Raw genomic sequence first — 14,649 nt, 5'->3', positions numbered from 1 at the left:
AAGACGCTTACTTCTTGGAAGGAAAGTTATGACCAACCTAGATAGCATATTCAAAAGCAGAGACATTACTTTGCCAACAAAGGTCCATCTAGTCAAGGCTATGGTTTTTCTTGTAGTCATGTATGGATGTGAGAGTTGGACTGTGAAGAAGGCTGAGCGCCGAAGAATTGATGCTTTTGAACTGTGGTGTTGGAGAAGACTCTTGAGAGTCCCTTGGACTGCAAGGAGATCCAACCAGTCCATCCTAAAGGAGATCAGTCCTGGCTGTTCATTGGAAGGACTGATGCTAAAGCTGAAACTCCAGTACTTTGGCCACCTCACGCGAAGAGTTGACTCATTGGAAAAGACTCTGATGCTGGGAGGGATTGGGGGCAGGAGGAAAAGGGGACGACAGAGGATGAGATGGCTGGATGGCATCACTGACTCGATGGACGTGAGTCTGAGTGAACTCCGGGAGTTTGTGATGGACAGGGAGGCCTGGCGTGCTGCGATTCATGGGGTCGCAAAGAGTCGGACACGACTGAGCGACTGAACTGAACTGAAGTGAACTGAACAATATATTGAACTACTTTTCTGTTTCAGGCCCTGTGATACACACCTAGAATTTCCTCAATTAATCTCAAGTGTATGCATGTTCAGTGGCTCAGGCATGTCCGACTCTGTGCAACCCCTGGATTGTAGCCCAACAGGGTCCTCTGCCCATGGAATTTTTCAGGAGAGTACAACATTTTTATTCTCATTTTTTAAGGAAAATGCCCCCTAGGGTAGCAGATCACTCCAAGGTCACATCACCAATTCACAGCAGGGCCCAGATACAAACCATGTTCCTGGCTCCAGAGGCTGCACTGTTAACCACTGACATGGACTACCTTCCCGTGTGAGCCAATGAAAATCACTAATTGTCTTTATTATTGCCTCTTTGTCAAAATAGATCAAATAGGAGCCATCTGTTTATTAAAAAAAAAAAAACTCACCACAGACTTTTTTTAATAATTTAGGAAGGAGAGTTAAACTTTATGACTGCTCCCACCAAAGCAAGTGAGGAAAGCCAAGTCTGAAATATGGAATTGCATCTTAAAACGTCATTTAAAAAAAAAAAAGATGAAAAAGAACAAAGGCTATTAATTTTTTAAGTGGGGCTAATTTTTAAGCAACACAATGATAGCGCTTAATTTCTCTTTTTCCTAGCTTTGGGCTAGCACAATGTACTGTGGTAATATTTGGAGTTTGTGCTTCAGAAATTTCCATGGACACATTAGCTTAGATGGTTTCATTACCCACCCTCATTATTAAGTAGCATTCAATTACTGAGTGTTGTAACGCCAAAGAGCATAAAAGAGAGACAAAATCTCGGTAAGATCTAAGGGTGAAATGGCATTTTTATATTGCTATAAAGATTACTTAACTCTAGTGCAGTACTAATGATCATTTCTGTGACTAAAAACATCCCCTTATGATTAATTATGTAAACTCTCATCATTTCAAGCCCAATAAAGACTTTAAAACATTTTTCATGCATCTTGTATCCTGGCATATTTTTTTTTCCATTTACCCACATAAGAATCAACTCTAAGAATTAAAGTAACTACTTTCCATCACATTAAAAGAGTGTATCACCTGAAAGTGTGCAGGTATACATGTATAATTCAGGTAATGGGGGGATCTTTTGTATTCTTCATAAATGTTGATTTTTGTTCTTGATTCCTATGAAAGACGTAGCTTTCTCATATTGGAAAGAATTTCTCAGCAGTCAAGTTCTTCAAACTGAATATATGTGAAAATTAGAATATACAGTTAAAATCACTTTCAAATGTTGACTATAACTTTGTTTGTATCATCAATAAAATTGATGGTGGGGAGGCTTCTGTTCAACATTATGAGATTGTTTACAATAGAATACAAAGCAGCTATTAAATGTGAAGTTATATATAAATGTTTACTAATATAAAAAGTGTAATATAGCATTTTGTGAAAATAGAAGCCATAAAACAGTATGACTACTATTTTTGTAAAAATGTCATGTTTTAATATGTATCTTTGATCGAAAGATAAACAGAAAAGCATTAACAGATTTTGTCTAAGGTGACAAGATTACAAATAATTAAATTTTTTTTTCTCTTGAACTACCCATATTTACTGCCCTTCCCTGGTAGCTCAGTCAGTTAAGAATTGGCCTGCAGTACAGGAGACCTGGGTTCGATCCCTGAGTAGGGAAGATCCCCTGGAGAAGGAAATGGCAACCCATTCCAGTATCCTTGCCTGGAAAATCCCATGGACAGAGGAGCCTCGTGGGCTGCAGTAAATGTGGTTGCAAAGAGTCGGGCACAACTGAGGGACAAACACACCCGCATTTACGAGAATCCTTCTCTCTAATGAAGATGAATTTGTTTTTGTTTAAGAAAAAGAATTATAAGGAAAAGCACACCAGGAAACCAAATAATCTCCTTTGATGAAATGATCATTCGGAGTCTGCAATTGGAGACATTTCTTGGCTAAGACTCCATACTTATAAAAATTGGTTCAGAGTTACATCCACAGGACAAAATCCCTTCTTAGCCATACCAGGCCTGGGAGCCTATTTCTCAGGCCAGATAGAGAGAGAGCAGACATGTGTCTACACTGTGCTCGCTGCCTGGGGTCTGTGGGCTTTTGCCTATCTGGCTGCCCTGTGGGTTGAAACTGTGGGTTCAGGTAAGGGCAGGAAGTGAAGTCCGTATGGCTCTTTATTATGCAACTCTGAAGCTGAAAAGCAGAACAGGAAATGGCAAAGCAGAGACCAGCCTCTGCCTGAACCTTCAAATCATGCAGGTTCAGAAGGTCTGAGGTGGGGTCTTGGGGACTGCAGGGCCTCCAGGCTGGCTCACTAGAGTGTCACTTCCACCGGCATGAAGGCTCGCAGTTTACAATTTTCTTTTCTTCTATTCCTTCCTTCCTTCCCCTTCAACTGGCCCCCTCTGGAAGCACAAGAGTCCCTATCTACTTGGAACAGGATTTCAGTTCTCAGAAATGTAGTTCTGGGTACCTTCTGAATAGAGACTGGCTATAATCCCAAATTGCATGTTTTATTATATGGGCTTTATTTGTGTTTCTTATGAAATGAGCTGAAACACTCAAACTCATTTCAGACAGCAGCCAAAGCTAAATGGCCACATTGTCCCTGGGCCGAAGGTCAACACATCACAGGCAAAACTGTCCAGCGCCCGAGTTTTCTCAAAAACTTATTCACGAACACGAGCTGCTTCAGTCATTGTCTTCAGCATTGCTTGAATGGCAATGACTGTCTTGACAAATAAAACAAAAGCTTTTACCACATACTTCCAGATTTCTCTATAAGGTCAAATTGTGAGTAAACGTAAAAATCACTTTGGAATTTCATTCATAACTAAAAAAAGACAAGAAGCTTTAGCTTTCACTGCTATAGTTTTGTCAATCAAAGAGATCAAAATCTCTTGTTCTATGGAGATAAAACAGTTGGGTTCACTTGTTGGCTGCAGTGGAGCCATTTCTGATGAGGGTTTCCTCTTTTGATCAGCTTTAAGGTATAATGACAGTCTCCACAACCAGCCACACCCAGTGGGGCAATGTAAATAAACACTGTAGATTCTGCCAGAAATAAACCCCAGATTAATAGCATACAGCCTCACATCAGGGGTGCTTCCACCTCCCTGGGACCCCCAGATGAGAAATTAATTAAGCTAATACATTTAAAACTAAATCCATTTTACTCCAAATTACCATCCCCAAAAAGTTCAGCAAAAAAAAAAGACGTGAAATGCCAAAATTGTAAACTGCATTCTATGTGTATTTAGACCCTTGGTAAAGCAGATTCAAATAAAGAAAACCTGAGATAAAGAAAGCCAACAAGCCATGATCGACTCAAGATCTCCATCTAGTGACATTATGCTGAATAGCAGGTTGTTTTCCACATTTTTGAGTAGCCTGGTGGCTGTTGCTATCAGTCGCTCAGTCATGTCCGACTCTTTGAGACTTCATGGACTGCAGCACACCAGGCTTCCCTCTCCTTCACCATGTCCTGGAACTTGCTCAAATTCATGTCTGTTGAGTCGGTGATGCCATCCAACCACCTCATCCTCTGTCGGTCCCTTCTCCTGCCTTCAAACTTTCCCAGCATCAAGGTCTTCGTATCAGGTGGCTAAAGTATTGGAGCTTCAGCTTCAGCATCAGTCCTTCCAATGAATATTCAGGACTGATTTCCTTTAGGATGGACTGGTTGGATCTCCTTGCAGTCCAAGGAACCCTCAAGAGTCTTCTCCAACACCATATTCAAAAGCATCAATTCTTTGGCTCTCAGCCTTCTTTATGGTCCAACCCTCACTTTCATACATGACCACTGGAAAAACCATAGCTTTGACTAGACGGACCTTTGTTGGCAAAGTAATGTCTCTGCTTTTTAATATGCTGTCTAGGTTTTTCATAACTTTTCTTCCAAGGAGCAAGCGTCTTTTAATGTCATGGCTGCAGTCACCATTCGCAGTGATTCTGAAGCCCAAGAAAATAAAGTCTGTAGCCCGGTTAAGTCAAATAAATTAGGCATTTACTTGATTCCCTGTTAGGAAGTGAGCTGCCTCTTCTTATTACGCCTTTGTAAAAAGTACCCTCTCCTGGGGGACCAATTTACTCCTTTTACGAAATTATTGTGATTCACCACTGGGTCTGGTTCATCTGTTTTCAGCAAGGCCTATTTCACTGGATTCACTGCTTATTTTATAACTCTTGTGGAACTTGATCTAAGAGATTGGAGACTCTTGATGTGAGTCTAAGTCACGTGAGTAAATTGTACAGTTGCGTGTGACAGTGCGTCTAGCAGTCACACAGTACGTACTTCATGTCAGGAATTGTGCTGATGGCACTAACTGTAGCGAGTAAGAATAGAGATATGGATCAGACAGTAAAATAAGTCATTACAGTGAAGTGAACCGAAGGACCTCTCCCACCAGAGCCAAAATGTGCATGCTCCTGGAATCCATTATATGAGGTTTAAAAACAGACAAAACCCACCAGTGGCGATAGAAGTCAAAATAGCCGCTCTCTGCAGGTGAGAGTGCAGGGAAAACTGATTAGAAAGGGGTACGAGAAGGTGTTCTGAGGTGCCAGAATATTCTATATCGCAATCTGGGTGGTGATTACATAGGCGTGAACACACATACAACACTGAACTGTATATTTGTGATCAACACACTTAAGTCATGTTATACATTTCGGGTATGCATGGTTTATCACAGTAATAAGTTTGTTGTTTTTTTTTTTAATGAGGCACCATCATTGTTGTCTTATCCCTAATCCTGAGAGATAATAGCCAAAGGATAACACTTTTGTAGCCTAGTAAGAGCCGAGTCCCACACAGATTTCTTATGGATACTCAGGAAATCAGGTAAGAAGTTGAATATCTATCAAACCTGTGTGTGCTCAGTCATGTCCCAACTCTTAGCGGCCCCATGGACTGTAGCCCACCAGGCTCCTCTGTCCATGGGATTTTTCAGGCAAGAATACTGGAGTGGGGTTGCCTCTCCTTCTGCAAGGGATCTTCCTGACCCAGGAAACAAACCCGTGTCTCTTACGTCTGTTGCACTGGCAGGTGGATTTTTACCACTAGTGCCACCTGGGAAGCCCATCAATCAAGCCTAGACATCATTAAGTAAAGAACTTGGAGACTTGCCTCTTCTGTAATTTAGCTGAAAATTTTAGGGCTACCCCTTAGGCCAGATTATAAGCACAAAAGAGCAAGATTGTAAGCACACAGATTTTGGGCACAAAATAGATTGTCATCACAGATGAAGACAAGCAATTTCTGCGAGGAGCTATGAGGACATCTTCTGATACTCACTAGTTGGATGAAAGGGCAGAAACAAAGGCAAGTGGAAAATTGAACAGGTGGGTTAGTTTGTAACACAACCACCACAAACAAAGCCTGCTGAGCTGCTTCAGGGTGTGTGCTTCTATCACTTATAAGATATGGAATGTTAGAGCAGGAAGGAAACTCTGCCATCTCCTTGATGATACCCGTGTTTCAAGAGGAAGTGCAGAGAGCTTACATTCAAGCAAAGCCACAGGATTGGTTCATGACAGCGAGCCCTGCTCCACCCCATCTCTCTGACCACTAGTCTTGGAGGTTCCCAGAGCCCCAAACACTCCCTAAAGCTCTGTAGGGATAACACAGTGCAAGGCCTTCAAAATCTCTGCAACTACTGTCAGAGATAGTACCTGCTAATTCCTCCATCATTTTTCTTTCAAGTTTTTTCCCTCTTGCCTTCTTTCATTCCTTCATTCTTTTGATCCTTCCTTTCTGTCTTCCTTTCTTCTTTCATTTTACCAATTCTTTATTTCCACTTATATTTTCATTATTTTCTCTTTTTTCCCTCTCTTTTAATGGTATCCAGTCAGCCCTCCACATTCATGAGTTCCTCATCCTCAGATTCAATCAACCACAGATCAAAAACATTTGGAAAAAAAATTACAGAAAGTTCCAGAAAACAAAACTTGACTTTGCTGTATTCTGGCAACTATCTACATAGCATTTACATTGTATTTACAATGATTTACATATAATTTGCATTATATTAGGTATTATAAATAATCTTAAAATGACAAAGTATGCAAGAGGATGTGCATATTGTTGTTCAGTTGCTAAGTCATGTCTGACTCTTGGCGACCCAATGGACTGCAGCATGCCAGGCTTCCCTGTCCTTCACCATCTCCCAGAGCTTGCTCAAACTCCTGTCCATTGAGTCAATGATGCCATCCAACCCATCTTACCCTCTGTCGCCCCCCTTCTTCTCCTGCCTTCAATCTTTCCCAGCGTCAGGGTTTTTTCCAATGAGTAACCAAAGTATTGGAGCGTCAGCTTCAGCATCAGTCCTTTCAATGAATAGTCAAGGTTGATTTCCTTTAGGATTGACTGGTTTGATCACTATGCTGTTTAAGGGACTCTCAAGAGTCTTCTCCAGCACCACAGTTCAAAAGCATCAATTCTTTGATGCTCAGCCTTCTTTATGGTCCAACTCTCACATCTGTACATGTACTGGAAAAACCATAGCTTTGACTATATAGACCTTTGTCGGCAAAGTGATGTCTCTGCTTTTTAATATGCAAATATGCATGATTTTATATAAGGTAGTTGAGCATCCTCAGATTTGGGGATCTGTGGGTTCCTGAAATGAATCCCCCAGGGATACTGAGGGATGACTGCACTTGCGTATGTGTGCATTGTGTGCTTAGTCACTTCAGTCCTATCCAACTCTTTGCAAAGCTCTGGACTGAAGCCCTCCAGGCCCCTCTGTCCATGGAATTCTCCCGGCAGGAACACTGGAGTGGATTGTCCCCCTCCAGGGGATCTTCCTGACTCAGGGATCAAACCCGAATCTTTTATGTCTCCTGCATTAGGAGGCTGGTTCTTTACCACTAGCACCATCTGGAATGCCCATGACTGTACTTACTTGCAACCAAAGTTTTCATCCCAGTTTGCTTATCAGAAGTCAGGGAGAGACTTCCCTGGTTTTCTAGTGGTTAAGAATCTGCCTTGCAATGCAGGAGACGTGGGTTTGATCCCTGGTCAGGTAACGATGAACCTACATGCTGAGAATCGGCTAAGCCATTGTGCCACAACTACTGAGGCTTAGCACCACAACTGGAGAGTTCGTGCACTGCTACACAAGATCCCGAGTGCCACAGATAAGACCCAACACAGCCAAATAAATAAATGTTTTAAAAAGAAAAAAAAAAAAAAAAACAGCAAGTATGAGATTCAGACCACTGGTTTTCAGACTTTACCCGTGAATCAGGCTCAGGGTGACACAGCCCCCACTCTCTCTCCTGCCCAAGAATAAGATCATGGCATCCGGTCCCATCACTTCATGGCAAATAGTGGAAACAGTGTCAGACTTTATTTTCTTGGGCTCCAAAATCACTGCAGATGTTGACTGCAGCCATTAAATAAAAAGATGTTTACTCCTTGGAAGAAAAGTTATGAACAACCTAGACAGCATGTTAAAAAGCAGAGACATTACTTTGCCAACAAAGGTTCATCTAGTCAAGGCTATGGTTTTTCCAGTAGTCATGTATGGATGTGAGAGTTGGACTATAAAGAAAGCTGAGTGGTGAAGAATTGATGCTTTTGAACCATGGTGTTGGAGTAGACTCTTGAGAGTCCCTTGGACTGCAAGGAGATCCAACCAGTCTATCCTAAAGGAAATCAGTCCTGAATGTTCATTGGAAGGACTGATGTTGAAGATGAAACTCCAATACTTTGGCCACCTGATGCGAAGAACTGACTCATTGTAAAAGACCCTGATGCTGGGAAAGATTGAGGGCAGGAGAAGGGGACGACAGAGGATGAGATGGTTGGATGACATCACCAACCCAATGGACATGAATTTGAATAAACTCCGGGAGTTGGTGATGGACAGGGAGGCCTGGCGTGCTGCAATTCATGGGGTCGCAAAAAGCTGGACACAACTGAGTGACTGAACTGAACTGAACCACAAGCAGACCAGCAGATGTTCAGCATTCCATAGGATCAGCTTCTCAGGCCAATGCAAAAGCAGCTCCTGTGTCTACTGCTAGGAAGGAGACAAGAGAAGTCTCCCAGGACAGAGTGTTTGCTGGGCTTTATAAGAGGGCTCTGCAGTTCTGACCATCACATGGTGATTGGCTCCAGGTCTTCAAGCTCCACTTGAGAAACGCCATCTGACTCCAAGAGCATCTTCTTCCTCCACCACCCGTCTACACCCAAATCCATCCACAAAGGATTATTTATGCCTTCTGGGTTCTCAGAAGTGTCTAAGAATAGAGGTCAATCAAGTAAGTTCTCAGCGACGCTTGGTTTCTATCCTCAAATAATTTAGAATCTAGTTGAATTCACAAATTCACGCTGGGGAAACAGCATAAGACAGACTCATCACCAACGATAGCTTTAACAGAAAAGCTTTATTGAACGCCTGCCTTGGAAAGAACTTGGGGGTTAACTGCCCCAGCAGTTCAGACAAGAGAAAAAAATACTCTGGGAAGAGGGCAGAGTTCATCACGGCAGGGAGGCAAGGACCTGATCCAACATCCCATGGTACTTAGATAAATATAAATATATAACTCATTCTCATTCTAAAAAGTCTTTTGGATAATTCTTTAAAGTGAAAAGGAGAAAGTAAAGATAACTTTAGTTTTAATTTTACCAATGCCCCCAAAACATCCACCTTTAGTATTTTGGTATAATGACCTTCTGACTTTTCTCTATGCATATTTTAAACTTTATTTAGATCAGGAGTAATTGACAAATATAATTGTATATATTTAAAGTCTACAACAAGATTATAGGTATATACCAGTTCAAGATAATTAACACAGCCATCACCTCACATAGTTTGTATAGGTAACTCTTAGTGTGTGTATGTGTGCATGTGTGAATGGTAAGAATGCTTAAGATCTACCAACAAATTTCAATGTAAAAGACTGTATTACTAACTATAGTCATTGCGCTATATATTACATTCTTGGCTTCTTATCTGTCTACATATTTTATAAAGAGGAAAAAATAATTGTGCTATGACTGTAGCAATTTGGAAGGTTAAAAAATGCACTTTCTAATCTTTTCTAACAAAAAATATACAAGGCTTGTAATTAGTTGTGGTCATTCACATTTCTTTCCTGTTAGATTTTTTCTCTGTGTATTTCTAGTTTATTCACCAAATATGCTAATTCAAGTCTGCTTTTATGACTTAACAAATATCTTAAAGAGGATACTATGCTAATATTGATGTAAATCTATATCATCATTGTAAGGTCTCCATCATATCTCTGGGTTCATTTGCATATAGATTGATGATTGGTATATGGATGCTCCATAATTTATTCACTTCACTTTTTATGAATATGTTTGTGCTTTCCCATGTTTCATCTATAAACCCATCTGAGATCAACTTCCTCACACAAATATATTCATACTCATCCTTCCCTTTGGAGAAATTCCTAGAAAAATTGCTGACTCAAAAGGGAATAGTTTTCCTTTTGATCTATGGTACTAAACTGCCCTCCAGTAGGAACTGAACGCTTGTTTATGTTTCCACCAGCTTTCCTCACCAGCACTAGATATTATCCTTCTTTTCTTATCTTTGCAGATCTGATCATCATAAAATGGTAAATGTGGTTTTAATTTATATTTTTTGATGGCTTGGTAATACTTTTCACTTGTGAACATTCCCACCAACCTTTTACCGGATTTGTCCCAGTAAACTGCATCTCTAATCATTTCTTCCATGACTTTCTCCTCCTGGTGCTGGATGGGACATCTCCAGGTGAATTTCTATTTGATTCCAAAGCTAGTGAAGTTGTCTTGAAGGCATCCGTGGCTCCATCTGCCACTCACAAAAATGCTGGAGGTAACTGTCCATTTCCCTCCTGCATGTGAAGTCACCTCAAGCTTTGTGAGGCTGAAGACCAGAAGGTCTGCCGTCATTAGAGAAGTGATTCCTGAAAAAGAGTGAAAGAGGAGCTGGCCCACTGTGGGGCTGGATTGGCCATTCTTCAACTCCGCCAACCTAGTTCAATTGTCCCCCAAAATTACTTCCCAACTCTGATGATTTTTGTTTAAACTGAACTTAACTCCAAAATCACTGCAGATGGTGATTGCAGCAATGAAATTAAAAGATGCTTACTCCTTGGAAGGAAAGTTATGACCAACCTAGACAGTATATTAAAAAGCAGAGATATTACTTTGTCGACAAAGGTCCATCTAGTCAAGGCTATGGCTTTTCCATTAGTCATGTATGGATGTGAGAGCTGGACTAAAGAAAGTTGAGTGCAGAAGAATTGATGCTTTTGAATTGTGGTGTTGGAGAAGACTCTTGAGAGTCCTTCAAACTGCAAGGAGATCAAACCAGTCCATCCTAAAGGAGATCAGTCCTGGGTGTTCATTGGAAGGACTGATGTTGAAGCTGAAACTCCAATATTTTGGCCACCTGATGCGAAGAGCTGACTCATTTGAAAAGACCCTGATGTTGGGAAAGATTGAAGGCATGAGGAGAAGGGGACAACAGAGGATGAGATGGTTGGATGGCATCACCAACTCCATGGACATGAGTTTGGGTAGACTCTGGGAGCTGGTAATGGACAGAGAGGCCTGGTGTGCTGCTGTTCATGAGGTCACAAAGAGTCAGACATGACTGAGTGACTGAACTGAACTGAACTTTGGCATTGAACCCCATCTGAGAAGCAAAAATTGCTCCTGGCTCGTGGGGTTTAAATTGAGTTGGATGAGCGGGGTCTGCTGTATATAGTGTTCTGGTCTGGGGAAGGGTCTCCAGTTGGCCATGCTCCCCCATGGGTCTTGGCATCTGCCTAGAAGTCTCCCTTCTCATGGGGATCTGGTTGTCAGTCCACACAGCACAAAGTTTTGTCGTCCACGTTCCCAGCTGCAGGGCCACTGGAGTCTGACAGAACTCTGGTTGTCCTGTCCAAGCTGCTCTGCAAGAGACACCTACTTACCCCACACCTTCCAAGCTGCAGGCGCTGCTTTGGGACCCTTATCAGCTCAGAGCATTATCAGCCTGCCCCCATGGCAAGCGGAAGCACAAGGAACTCTTGTCTGGGGCCCAGGCCATCCCTGCTCTCAGACTCTCCAGATGAGTCTGGATTGCAGGAACATACCTCACCCCACAGCACACAGGCTCTGGAGAGCCAACTTCTTATGGACCCGTCCATCTAAAACCTCCACCCTTCTGATTCCCCTCCTGTCCTCCTCACCCACCCTGGGAAACATGGTCTATTAGCATTTTTTAATTTCACAACCTACCTAGCATGCAGTTGTCTAACTATCTCATTTTTTCCCCAGGTCAGGCTTTTGAAACAAATCCTAAGTAGTAACTTCTGCCATTGGACCTGGGCATGAAAATTGCAGGCCTAACTGCCAGAACCAGGGGCAGGGCTAGAAAGATTTAACGAGAAATGGGGAAGGGAGCGTTTGCTTGTTTCATTGGTGGAAAGAGGGCATCCAGGTATGAGAAATAGTACAGATGAGAGATGGGAATGTGCTGGAGTCTGGGTCTGGCTCTACTGGAGCAGAGACCTCCTCTGTGATCTAGAGGATGACAGAAAGCTACATGATCTGTATGCAGATGTGTGGAAATGGCAAACCACTCCAGTGTTCTTGCCTGGAGAATCCCACAGACAGAGGAGCCTGGTGGGTTATAGTCCATGGAGTCACAAAGATTCAGACATGACTGAAGTGATGCATGAGCATGTGTGAGGTAGGCCCAGACCTTGCAGAATGCTTTCAGGTAAACAGAGTGATGGTGGGCATGCCAGTTTACTTCAGTGCCACTTAAAGTTCCATTTAACTTGATCACAAGGCATTTTTTTGTTTGTTTGTTTGTTTTTACTACTGAAGGAAAATGAGAAAGTGAACAAGACATGGGCTTCGAAATCAGCCAGTCCTGGGGCTGAAGCTAGACTCAGCTGCTTACCATTTTTCAGGTTGGGCAGCAGCCCAGTGAGAATAAGAAGACCTTTTCCATCAATTGCATGCATATGAGGGAAGAGATATGAAGCAAATGGACCTAAAAAATGTTCCCTTCTCCCCTCAGCTTCCCTCTTCCCTTTCCTATTTTTAGCCCCAATCTTCAGACTAATTCATAACATGCCTTTGTTGTTGCTGTTTAGTTTCTAAGTCACGTCCAACTCTGTGCTACCCCATGGACTGCAGCACACCAGGCTTCCCCGTCCTTCACTAATATGCCCTGCTGCTGCTGCTGCTGCTAAGTTGCTTCAGTCGTGTTCGACTCTGTGCGACCCCACAGGTGGCAGCCCACCAGGCTCCCCCATCCCTGGGATTCTCCAGGCAAGAACACTGGAGTGGGTTGCCATTTCCTCCTCCAATGCATGAAAGTGAAAAGTGAAAGTGAAGTCGCTCAGTCGTGTCCGACTCTCAGTGACTCTCCTCCATCCATGGGATTTTCCAGGCAAGAGTACTGAGTGAGGTGCCATTGCCTTCTCCCTAATATGCCCTATTCTGACCGAAATGAAACTACTGCTGATATTCCTTGGATTACTAGAAATGCATTCATGAATATGTATGAAGTATACACATTGGTCTGAATGCAGGTAGATCAAGTGTTTCTTCCACAAGAAACTCTGCTACGCTTTTGAACAGTGAGATTTTAAAGAAATATTGATGAAAACATAAACTAGTTAGCCTTACAAAGCTTCCACAGGCTCTTCTATCCTTTGAGCTCCAGCCTCCTCTCTCCACAATTCTCTCTCCCTCCTCACTGTCCACCACCTAGGAAGAAACCCTAGGAGGAGCATAGCCGGGGCGCCCTCAGGCAGCTGTCCGTGCTGGGAGCAGGGCTTTACACAGGCCTGTTACGAAGGCTGAAGCCCTGGCTTTGATGAGAAGAGGCCTCCCTGGCTTGGCCATTTGGAGAAGGTATCCTCCCTGGAGCTGTTGAGGTGGTAAAGACCAAAGACAAAGAATCTTCTCTCCCAGGAGATGCCCCTGCTTGGGAGGACCACAGATGAGTGATCAGCTCTGCTCGAGAGCAAAAGCTCTAAAGGCGGAGACTCATGGTTTACTTTTCCTTAAGGCTCTCCCTTCACCATGGGAGAGGTAAGAGTGCAAACACAAGTTTAGGATCTGGATCTAGGGAATTCTGTCTCTAGCACCATCCGCTTAAGTCTGATTAGGCAAATCGTAATCATAACCATGAGAATAATTAATAATGATAACCACAGCAGCAGCAGCTGTAGCTAGTATGTGTCAAGCAATAACTCCAGGCCAGGTATTGTGCTAAGTGCTTATCGCTTTCTTTAATCCTCACCACAACCTTAGGAGGTAAGTGCTGCTGCTGTATCTTCCCTACAGATGAGAACACTGAGGTGCAGTGCGCACATGGAACCTGCCTGAGATTACAAAGCTAGGAGATTATGGAGGCTGGGTTCAGGTGCAGGCAGTCTGACCTCTAGAGTCTTCGTGTAGCCCAACCCCACTCACCAGAAGAACGGACCCAGTGTCAAAGGTGCCTCAAGGATCCTCTCCTCAACAACGTATGCATGTCTTAAAAGAGCCGTGGAAGGGCTGGGAATCCTTGATGCAAGAAATCTCTCACCCTCTCTCATCCTTTTCCACCTTTGAACAGGTGACCAAGGAACATCAACCTCCCCACAGCTGTGTGGCTTGGCTTGGAGCACAGTGCTACCTTGGAGAAAATTTTGAGAATCTCTCATAAGAAAAGAATGTCAGGATTCTTCTACTTCCTCATCCCCTGAGGAATACTAACATCCAGATGCATCTTTGCCACAACAGGGACAAGATGGAACGTAACTTGCAAGGACATTTGTGAGGGCCTCATGGCTTCCCCAGAGAAGGCAATGGCACCCCACTCCAGTACTCTTGCCTGGAAAAGCCCATGGGCGGAGGAGCCTGGTAGGCTGCAGTCCATGGGGTCGCTCAGAGTAGGACACGACTGAGCGACTTCCCTTTCACTTTTCACTTTCATGCATTGGAGAAGGAAATGACAACCCACTCCATTGTTCTTGCCTGGAGAATCCCAGGGACGGGGGAGCCTGGTGGGCTGCCGTCTATGGGGTCGCACAAAGTCGGACACGACTGAAGCAACTTAGCAGCAGCAGCAGCAGCATGGCTTC

This window comes from Bos grunniens, chromosome 14 (genome assembly GCF_055505025.1).
Source record: "Bos grunniens cultivar Pamir isolate PY7600 chromosome 14, Bosgru_T2T1.0, whole genome shotgun sequence".
In the NCBI taxonomy this organism is placed as follows: domain Eukaryota; kingdom Metazoa; phylum Chordata; class Mammalia; order Artiodactyla; family Bovidae; genus Bos; species Bos grunniens.
This window is presented reverse-complemented; position numbering follows the sequence as displayed.